Source organism: Suncus etruscus, chromosome 9 (genome assembly GCF_024139225.1).
Source record: "Suncus etruscus isolate mSunEtr1 chromosome 9, mSunEtr1.pri.cur, whole genome shotgun sequence".
NCBI lineage: Eukaryota > Metazoa > Chordata > Mammalia > Eulipotyphla > Soricidae > Suncus > Suncus etruscus.
In genome coordinates this window covers 56649337-56661375 of record NC_064856.1, presented here as the reverse complement: position 1 = coordinate 56661375, position 12039 = coordinate 56649337, and positions in this window count along the sequence as shown.

The following is a 12039-nucleotide window of genomic DNA, read 5'->3' as shown; positions in this document are numbered from 1 at the left end:
ATATATTAAAATATATTCAAAATTATTTGTGATTTATTTTTAACCTTATTATGCCATTTATTAGAAAATGTCTTGCATATATTATTTAAAAAGACATTAAACAGGTTTTCTAAAATATTTCAAATTCAATTATGTTTTCATTTTCCTTCTCTCTCCAGTGGTTTTGAAATTCAATTGGGACTGAGGTCTGCTTCAAGAAAATCTTTAAGGTGACATTTTGAATATATGCAAGTTTAGATGTGGATGGTTATCTTCAAATAGACATCCTGGTACATCGTGGGTAGGGGAGGAATTAAAACTGAAGCAGAGTGAGAGATGGTTCTAGAACCAACGAGTCCTCTGAAACCAGTCTTGGTTTTCTTCACTTCTCAGAGGCCAGTGTCTTCCATTCTGCTTTCTAAACATCACCATTTGTATCTATATGCAAACTAATAGCAGATGTATAACTTCCCCTTCCCCTTACCGTATTTTCATTAGAACCTTTCTTTCCCACGTAGGTAAATTATTAATTAAAAAAAAGACTAAACTGGGGCCGGAGAGAGCACAGCAATAAGGCATTTTGCCTTGCATGCAAAAGGATGGTGGTTCGAATCCCGGCATCCCATATGGTCCCCAAGCCTGCTAGGGATGATTTCTGAGTGTAGAGCCAGGAGTAACCCCTGAGCACTGCCGGATGTGACCCAAAACCAAAAAGAAAAAAAGACTAAACCAACCCATCTTGTCTTTATTCCTTTCCTTTTCATCCCTCTCCCAATTCAACCCAACAGCAAATCATGCTTTTTTTTTATATGTAAAATATATCCCCAAACTTTTTTCTTCTTTTTATTTCCACTAAATTACTCTAAAACAAACCACTATTACTTCTGTGTGGAGTCTAACTTCCTATGAAAGCCGGTATCACTTATGTACTCTGTATCCAGTAATGAAGAAGATGACTAACATTTTTAATGTAGCCACCTTCTTCTTCCACCAACTGAATGCTTCTTCCATCTGGTTTTGTTTCCAGATCCTAACTAAAGTCTAATTAGTTCAAGGCAATTCTGACAGTAGCATTCTACTTACCAGTTACTGGTTTAGGAAGGAACATATTACCAAATTAGAGCTAATGAGGCGTGAAGGAAAGTTTTTGATGACTCCTCAGTAGTGTTCCTCACTCTCACATTAGGAAACAAAGGAATATAAAGCCTCCTTCTACCAAGGGACATTGTCATGTCTGGTATCAAACAGGACTTCTACAACTGATTTTACACAGTAAAGGAGGGTGCAAACACATAGAGAAGACATATTTGCCCAGAGTTCTAGTTTAGTGGATCAGTGCTAATGGCATGGTCCACTATCCCTTTCCCTGTATTTCTTTTAACTATTTTTTAGTTAAAAACTGTACTTTACAAAGTTATTGATAGTTGTATTTTGGTATATAATATTTCAACATCAACCCCACCAATAGTGTCAACTTCCATCACCAGTGTTCCCATATCCCATCATTCTGCCTCCCCCAAACCCACCCACTGCCTGCAACTTTGACAGGCATTACAGAGGTTGGTGGCTGCAGCTTAGATCTCATGTTTTTAGTATTGTTGAGTCTTTGCTTTGAGTTTATGGTTATAACAGTCTCCAATATAATTGATACAATAGAGCTTAGTACTGCTGATGTCAATCTGCTCCCACTCCAGTTAGTTTTTTTGTTTTGTTTTGGGCCATATCCGGTGATTCTCAGGGGTTACTACTGGCTATGCATTCAGAAATCGCTCCTGGCTTGGGGGACCATATGGGACGCCGGGGGGTTGGGGGGGTTTGAACTCAGGTCTGACTTAGTTCAGCCACGTGCAAGGCAAATGTGCTATCGCTCCACCCCCCAGTTAGTTTTTATTAATATGTGGATCATTTTTATTTTGAAATAAAATATATGTAGAAAATTTGCAAGATTAAAAAGACTTTTTAAATTTAAACTGTGATGACAAGGTTTTAATAGTTTCTTCCACAGATAGTTGTTCATTGAGTAAACTGAACAACCTTCACCAGTACACATTTTCCACAACCGATATCTCCAGTTTTCCTCTTACTCTCACCCATGCTCTGTCCCCTATCTATCTCTGGGCATGCATTTTTCTTCTCTCTCTCTCTCTCTCTCTCTCTCTCTCTCTCTCTCTCTCTCTCTCTCTCCCTCTTCTTCCTTTTTTCCTGTTAGAAATTTTGATGTGCAGTAATGTACATTTCCTGCCACTAATGCCCCCAGTTTCCCTTCCCTCACCCTTCTCCACCTGCCTCTATGGCAAGAATTTTACTTCTCTATTTCTTGCTCTTTTTCTTTTTTGATACCGTGGTTTGCACTATCGCTAATTAAAGGGTACTGTGTATATCACTTTATCCCCCTTGCCCAGAGTGATCAGTGTGGATCATTCCACGTGGATCATTCACCACCCTTTGTGGCAAGCTTACTACCATGGACTACCTCTGATCCTCATCACTAACATCTCTAGGTATTATTACCATACTGTCTATTATTTTCTTATACCCTGCAAATGAGTGAGATTATTGTTTCTCCCTCTTTTTCTGATGCATTTCACTCAGCATAATACTCTTTATATCCACTCGTGAAAATTTAATGATTTCATTTTTCTTAACAGCTGTGTAATATTCAATTTTGTAGCTGTACCACCATTTCTTTAGATACTCATCTGTTCTCAGACACTTGGGTTGTTTCCAGATTCTGGCAATTATAAATAGTGCTACAATGAACAAAGAAATGCTTTTCTGCATGGTGTTTGGGTTCCTAGAGTATATTCCTAAGAGCAGTATTGCTGGATTATATGGAAGATAGTTTCTTGTTTCTACCTTCAAGTGGCAGAATTCAAACAAGGAATGTATTAGTTATCTATTGGCATATTACAAATTATATTTTAAATCAATAATATAAAACATGAAGAATTTATTTCAGTATTAAGTGTCAGGAATCTGAGAGTAACTTAGCTTGGTGGCTTTGGTTTAGGGTGTCTCATAAAATGGCCAGTATTTTTTGTCAAGGACTGCATCATTTGAAGGATCCATTGGGGCTGCATTCAAGGTTTACTGGTTAGCTAATATACAAAGTCTGAATTCCTCACCATCTTTGTATCACCACAGAGATCTCTGAATATTTTTAAGAGAAGGCAGTTGGCTTTCCCTAAAGTGAGAAGTCAAACTAAGAAAGAACCCAGTCTTTATAACCTACAGTCTCTCTTTTTTTTTTTCCTTTTAGTTTTTGGGTCACACCCGGCAGCGCTCAGGGGCTACTCCTGGCTCTATGCTCAGAAATCGCCCCTGGTAGGCTCGGGGGACCATATGGGATGCCGGGATTCGAACCACTGACCTTCTGCATGCAAGGAGGCTTTACCTCCATGCTATCTCTCCAGCCCCATATAACCTACAGTCTCTATAACCTAATTTTAAGAGATTATCACTTTTGTTGTATTATTGTATCTATACAGACTAAATTATGACACAGTGACTGAGGATCATTATATAAACCAGAATTTGGAGATCACAGGAAGCTATTTTTTCAGAGTAGGAAATTCTCTAAACATAAAAAGCACATTAAAGGAGCTTGATAGCCAGGGGACATGAAAAATGTTCATAGGTTCTGTGTGGCTGATATGAAATGATGTTATTTATTTAGTAAGTTATTAGTTAAAAGATGAATCTATTGGTAGATAGAAAAATCTTTCATTCTTTTGGACACAAGGAGGGTCATAATTAGCAGTGCTCAGGGATCAGTCCTGGCAGTTCTTGTAGGACCACATATAGGGCCAGGAATTGAACAGGGGTAAGCTACTTGCAAGACAATTATTTTAACTCCTGGACTATCTCTCCAGTTCTAGAAAAAAGGTCTTTGAAAATACAATTAGTTGGGCTGGAGAGATAGCATGGAGGTAGGGGCTTGCCTTGCATTCAGAAGGACAGTGGTTCAAATTCTGGCATCCCATATGGTCCCCCAAGCCTACCAGGAGCAATTTCTGAGTGTAGAGCCAGGAGTAACTCATTAGGGTTTCTTGGTGTGACCCGAAAACCAAAAAAGAAAAAAGAAAAATAAAAGAAAATACAATTAGTGTAAGATCCAGATTTAAAAGTCTCATTACAGGAAAAAATACAAAATGATGAACAAAGACAGCGACTGAGGTAAAGAAACTTTAATTCAGAAAACAGCAGAACACTGCCTTGATTCACCAGAAGCCAGGGGAAGGAAAGAAGGGTTGTTTATAGAGCCTCCAGAGGGAGTGAGGCTTTGTTCACATTTTGATTTCAGACTTCAAGCCTCTAGAATAGTGATCAACTACTTTCTGTTAAGTATTCTGGGTGGCAATAATTTGTTAGAGAAGCCCTAGGAAGATACTTTTTTTCTATTTTTCTGCTACATATAAAGCATAGTTACATACACTTAGATGTAGACATACTAATATAAAATTTAGTAATTCAGTAAGGCAAGTTTGTAGCCAATAATATGCCTGGAATTTGGAACAGAGTAGATGATTTAAAAATTTGTGTTGAAATAAATGTTTGATGATTGAGTGACCTACTATAATTTTTTTAAAAACCCCTAGGAGAAATCTATCAAAACCTTTCAGCTCTTCTGTCTGTGAATATGGAGAGTCAAATCCACCTGAGGAACCTGACCTTTTCCTGCAGACTGAAATGAAAAATACATTACCTTTGTAAAATTATTTAAGAGCTGAGGTCAAAATGAAAAAGGAAACAGAAAAGTTTTGAAACATGTCTATATTTTTTTATACCACGTTTGAAATATCTTTCCTTGAATTTGTATCCAAGATGCCATTTGCAACTACCTCTGCTCTGTGTGTAATGTATGAGGCCTGGTTACAAAGATAGTTGGGCTATTTCAGAATATTTAGGCTAATGCATAGGGTACTTACTAAAAAACCAGGACAGTGTAAATCACTGTGAGCTTTGAAAATGATGAAGTTCAGGCTCTTACATTGTAGGACTTCACAATTCTGTGGCAGGGACAGAGAGGTGGCATTAAGTTAAAATTCAGGGGAATGTTAGTTTGTATTTTAATTGGAATTACAAAACAAAATTCAAAGGGATGGATATAAACAGGTATAAATTAGATAACAGAAATTATTTGTTACTGGTTGAAAGGCTTTTAGAAAGTATATTTATATAACTGGAGTTCTGTGTCCTATTGCCAATATATATTTGCTTGACAAAGTCCTTTGGGGTTTGGATTATATAATATTGATAGTTAATTAGTCAGTCTTACCTATATCAGTCACCGTTCTCCTTTTGGATTATGATGGGGGAGCAATCATGTCGCAACCATTTTTGATCTTATGACACAGGACTCTGAATGGCCCAGAATGGGCATCAGTTAAGAGTATGTCACTTAGTGACTGAAATTCATCTTCCTTTTTTATTTTTAATTGCTTTAAGCACCATGGTAACAAAATTGCTCATTGTTGGGTTTTAGTAATTTTTGTACACCATCCTTCACCAGTGCACCCTTCTGCCATGAATGTCTCCTGCTTCCTTTCCATCTCCCCACCCCAGCCTGTCTCTAGGGCAGGCAATTTGCTTTTCACTTTCACTCACTCTCTTTCCTTTTTGACATTGTGGTTTGTACTATTGTTAATGGAGGGGTGCCTTGTATGTCACTTTCTCCTCTTTCAGCGCTGAATTCTTGTCCAGAGTGATCTGATCCAACTACTGTTGTCCTAGTAGACCCTTCTTTACTCTAACTGCATTCACTGCTCTTTGTGGTGAGCTTCCTACCCTGGACCTCCTGACCCTAGTTCTATTGTCTGGCTATTATAACCATACTATCTCTTGTTTATTCTCAAAATCATCTTCTCAAAAATATTCTCAAAAATCATCTTCCTTTTCTATTCCTATCTCTCAGAATCACTTAAGATTCCCCATCTCCAGACAAAAGACTCAAACAACTGAATTTAAATATAAATACTAAATAGCACGAAGCTACTCCTAGCCTACTGCTTTACTAACCTCATGAATTCTGACAATGTACTTGAAAAGGATTCTGTCTCACTTGATCATAGAAAAATTCCAGTCTTATGTTTGGTGGATGAATGTGCATGTGTGTGTGTGTGTAAAATTAAAAAATAGCAAGCACTTTCTCCACTGAATGTTATTATGTTAGATGTTATTAATGTTAGATGTTATTGTCTAATAAAAGGGCTGTTTTATCTACAATGAGTTGGTCTCAGTTTATGATCTGCTCTCTATTCCCGAAGAGGCAAGAGAATAAACTACTTGTTTATCAAAAGTAATGAATCATAAAATAAAATACAAAATTCCAATTTCCTCCCAGATTAAGTCATACTTGTTTTAGTGAATGGGCAACATGTCTGTCTTACCCCACCATTATCCCCGTGCCTCCTTCTAGACTAACCTTTGAGTATTACTATTCACCTGAGATTTTCAGGGAACACCAAGCAGCCAAAATATCACACCATTGACACTGTTTCTGGGTCAGGCTGACTCCTGAGGCAAACAGAACTGTACTGGAGAAGCTTAAGGTTTTTTTTTCTTCTCACAGACAGCCCTCCCCTTCCCTAGCATTTGCTGTCTGTTACAGAACTAAGAGCCATCATAGAACAAGCCCATTGCCAGTGCTGTTGCTGTTCTAAGCACTTTACAAGCATTAACGCATTGAATCCTCAAAATAATGTTATCAAGTAAGTGCTATTATTATCTCTACATCACAAGTGAGGAAGCTGGAGGCTGGAAAGATTAAATCACTTGCCAAAGTAGGAGAGTTGGGGTTCAAACCCAGGTAGTCTGCTTAGATATATATTTTTTAAATTGGTTAACTAATTACTTATGGCTTGGGGGCTACACAGGTGATGCTCAGAAGCTATTCCTAACTCTATGCTCAGGATGATCCATAACAGTGTTCACTGATGTGGTATTCGGGATTAAATTAGAGTTGGCTGAAGCAGTCACCTGCAAGGATGCTTAACTCCTGTACTATATCTTTCCAGCACCAATATTGCTTTAGTAACTGCATTATTTTGCTGACCAGGTCCCTCTAGCACACAGACTCCACATATAGATTTGTAATGTGAATATTAACTAAAACCAAGTTTAAAACAGAATAGAATTGGAAACTAGACATTTGGTGATGATTATGATGAAATACATGAAATGTTGAAGGTATAAAACCATATATGTAAAACTATATATGTAAGAATAGTGTTTTACATGTTAATTCAATAAAAATTTTAATCAATAAGCTTATGTAAAGGCAGAATAAGTGAAGATTTTTGCCAAAGAAGAAACTGATTATTCTTTATGACTGCTAAAACACTATAAAACATTGAGAATTTATTGCAGTAATTGGTGGCTGTCATGGAAAAAAAATGTCCTGATCAGAGCAGGGAAGCTTCAAAGCTTTCATCTCTACTCTCTTATATCTTCAATTTCATATCTCTGGATACATTGCTTTACCATATGCTCTTTGCTCTGTTGATTCCTGGGAATTAAATTCCCTAAAAGCATTGAAAGACTCACTAATGAGAAGCTACTGTATTTGGTTGAATGGGGGAGGGGTACAAGGAAAATTCCTGCAGGACATGGTTGGAAAAAGTCCTGGACCTCTTAGCAGTTCCCTCACATAAGACTTCCTCTATATGAAAGACTTCCACTAAATAGTCATTCTGGTTAGTGAATTTATTTGAAATATACTGGTTATTTCACAAATATCCTAATAAAATATTTTATTGGTATATGTTTGGAAAGGAAGAAAAACCTAGTCAGTAATATTAATAGGCTCTATGTGAGCCTTTGTGTTGTCTTCTAACACAGATATATACCCTTTTTTTCTTTTGGGCCACCATTGGTGGTGCTTATGGGCCATTCTAGCATCTGATTGGAGGTTGTTCCTTGTAGTGTTTGGAGAACCATCTGATGTTAGACAGACAGCCTGGGCTTTTTGCATGCATCCTAGCTATTTGAACAACCTCCCTACACATATATCTTAAGAATGAATAGACTTGTAAATAGGTAATTTTCTATTTTATTCTGTAGCATGTTGTTTTACATAATGATGCATCCTTAAACACATTATATTTGCTATGTAGTCTCAATTAAACATGTAATTCATTTTAGAGGTTGCTTTTATACTACAGTATACTATAGCAGTTCTCAGCTGCCAGGCTTCCTGAAAGAAGAAAGAGTGGAATGGTGCCTGTACTTGCTCCATAAAGCCCTATTAATATCAGTGCCCCCACCCAAACCAGCATACCTGAAGTTTGGTTAGATTGGTGTCCCCTGAAGGGAATCGTGAGAGGGAAGATTCACGAAGAAAATGGTTATTCTTGGTGATGGAGGCAACAGGCATGGCTCTGGCTGGGTGAGCTTTGGGCCTGCCCTCTTCTCCAGAAATGGCCAGCTCTCTGAGCATCACCATGTAACTGTGATTTTTCTTGGCTTGTTTTACATCTTGTTCAAGAAGAGTGAGTCTGTGGAGCTGGCCTGATTCAAATATCTTGTTTGCTTTTTGGCTCACCCAGCAGTGCTCAGGGTTTACTTCTAATTCTGCTTTCAGGGATTATGCCTATATGGGGTCGGGGGACTATATGGAGTTCTGGGGATTAATTCATGGTCAGCTGAGTGAAAGGCAAGCATTTTACCCACTGTACTATCTCTCCAGCCTGCATGAATTCATTTAAATGTGTTCTTTTGAATTAAATATATTCTTTTGAAGAATCTTAGAGTTAAATTAAGTTGTATTTTTTTATTTTTTTGAGATGACTCTAAAATAGCTTCCCAAGCTGCTGAAATAAGCAACAATCCCACTAGCAGGCAATGAAAGTTTCTTTTTTGCCACACCTTCACCGGCACTTACTGTTTCCAGATTTTTTGTTAGAATTCATTCTCACTTAGGTGATGTGATATCTTTTGTTTTGATTTGCCTATGACTGAAAATTGTGGAAAACATGATTTATTCTTATGTCTGTTGGCCATTATTTTAACATCTGTAAAACCTCATCTAGGGGAGGTGTCTATTTCGTCTACATATTTTTTGATGGAGTTCTTTTGTTATTTTTGCTATTTTTAAACTTTCAGAGTGCCTAATATATATTAGATATTTGTTCTTTCTCTGATGTGTGAATATTTTTTCCCAGTCTTTTTATTTTAAGCTTTGTTTCTATTGCAGTGCTGAGGTTTTTTAGTTTTATGTAGTCTTGTTTGTTGGTTTCTACTTCTGTTCTGTCATTGGGTCACATCATTAAAGACTCTAAAGTCTCTTAGAAAGTCCTATCTACTTTTTCCTTCATGTATTTAATAGAAACAGGTTTTATATCAAGGTCTTTAATCCATTTGAATTAACCTTTGATTATGAGGTGACATGTGGCTATCCACTTCTTACAGCACCTCTTGTTGAAGAGACTCTCCTTGCTCCACTTCATGCAACTAGCCTCTTTATATTAAATTAACTGCCCATTCAACTGAGAGGTTATCTCTGGGCCCTCAATTCTGGTTCATTGCTCTGAAAGTCTTTTTATTCAAGTATTACGTGGTTAGAACTACTGTAATAGAGACTAAGTCTACAAAATGCAACGTAGTTCTATGTTTTAGAGACAAAGTAAAAAATATAACTCATTAATACTGACTCAGCTACATAGACATAATTTGGTCTGAATGCTTAAGTCAAGTCTAGAGAAGTGTCAGTATCTAGAAACAAATTTGTAGCTTCCAGCATACTTCCAGACTTGTAGATTTTTAGATTACTACCTGCTTTCCCCTTTTCTCCTCATACCTTTTTTGAGTTAAAGAAACACCACCCAGGCTTAATCAGGGAACTACCTAGGTTTAACTAATGTAAGTTCCCTGAACTACATTAACTCTGCCCCTCAGGTAAATTTACCTTTGTTCTGTTAATTCTTGCTAATAAAAGTGATAGTGAGGGCCAGGGAGGTGGCGCTAGAGGTAAGGTGTCTGCCTTTCAAGCACTAGCCAAGGAAGGACCGTGGTTCAATCCCAGTGTCCCATATGGTCCCCCCAAGTCAGGGGCAATTTCTGAGAGCTTAGCCAGGAGTAACCCCTGAGCATCAAACAGGTGCGGCCAAAAAAAAACAAAAACAAACAAACAAACAAACAAAAAGTGATAGGGAAAGCAGCTCAGCTCAGAGGTGTGGCTGGATCAGTAAAGATCCAAGAGGCTGCTCAGTCCCCTGGTCCTTTTTCCCCTGGTCCTTTTGCACCTTTTCCTGCGACTCTGTTTGTTTCTTTTGCAATGTTCCTGCAGCCTATCCTTCTTTCCAGGGTTGGCACAAGCATGAACACTGTGAATACTGTGAACTGTAGGCTGCAGGAGCAGATGCTGGAAACCAGGTTCCATAATTATGGGCTCCAGATCTGTGAATTTTTCCCAACAAAAACATTTTTGTTTATTTAAAATTTTATATGGGTTTGAACAGTAAAAATTTTCCAGAAAAATAAAATAAAATGGAACAAGCAATGAAGAGAGATTTGTTTACAAAATAATCAGGCTTCCCAGTTGCTGTGTAATTAGGACAAGAACTGACCATTTGATCAATGGAACAATATAAACATTTAAGAAACTAACACTCTTATATGGAAGAATTTAATATAAAATTAAATTCCCATTAAAATCAATGTATAAAGAGAGAAGTATTTATTAAATAATTCTAGAACAATTAATTGTGTATTTGGGGAGAAATAATATTAGATTAAAATGACCTAGTGATGAGGGTATGCTAAACATTACAACAAAACAAATGAAACTAAAGCAAACTAAACCAAGCTAATTTGACAACCTAGGAGGTTATTTGTAGAGGCTCCTTAAAATACATTTTTAAATGATTGTCAAGTCAAGAAGGAACACAAGATTATCTCAATAGAAGGCAATTAACGAAGTCACAGATAATTCACACAAGGAAACATAAAAAGCTGAAAAACATTTTTTAAAAGTAAAATGTTTGAAGAAAAAGTAAAATGTTTGATATTTTTAGATATGAAACAATGTGCTTTAAATAAGTAATAAGAAAGGCTTTCCTAATTTTAGATTTAAACTAATTTGTAGATGTTTATGCTATGTATGATACTACTCAAAGAGGTTAAAACTACCTTTACAAGTCTGAAGAATATTTTTGGAAAAAATACTAAAATAATTAAATGTCAATAACATTTGACTTACAAACCTTATTAATTGGAACTTAAGTTCTTAAAATAGGCGCCACTTAAATAGCTTATTTAATGTCAGGGAAATATCATTAAATGTTGATATTTCAGTAACATATTTCCCAGCAATTACATATTATATTCTCTAAGAAATTTAATAAAATTCAAATGTATGTAATGCAAATGAAAGCTTCAATAAACTTATATCATAATTATAAAGTTGTATTACCCCTACATGCACACATAAAAACATGCCTACACACTTTAAAGGAATATATGGTATAGGAGTGTTATATGTTATATATGTTATGTGTTATAATTCTCCTATGTTATAGAGGGTTCTGGGAGATACAAGCATTAGGGACTATGCCTTATATGCACAAGTATCCAAGTTCAGTCTATAGCATTCAATAGGCCCAAGTCACTGGTAGGTGTAGTCTTAATGGCTACCTAGCACCACTAAACACAAGCAACATTGGTCAAATTTGGCCAAGAGTAGCCTGAAAGCTCCCTGGTAACTACTTGGAACTCTCCTGCCTACAAAATAACTACAAGAAAATCTTCAAACACTTAATTTCATTTATAAGTACTTTAGGAATGTATTTTCTTTTATCTTAAATTTCTAATAATTTTAAAAACAACGAGAATTCATATTTTATGATTAAAGAATTATTGAGGAGTAAACATCTAGTAGTCATTCATTCATCTATATTCATTCAACCAATATTTTTTTTGTTTTGTTTTTTGTTTTTTTGGTCACACCCGGCAGCGCTCAGGGGTTTCTTCTGGCTGTACTCTCAGGAATCGCTCCTGGCAGGCTCGGGGAACCATACAGGATACCGGGATTTGAACCACCGACCTTCTGCATGCAAGGCAAAC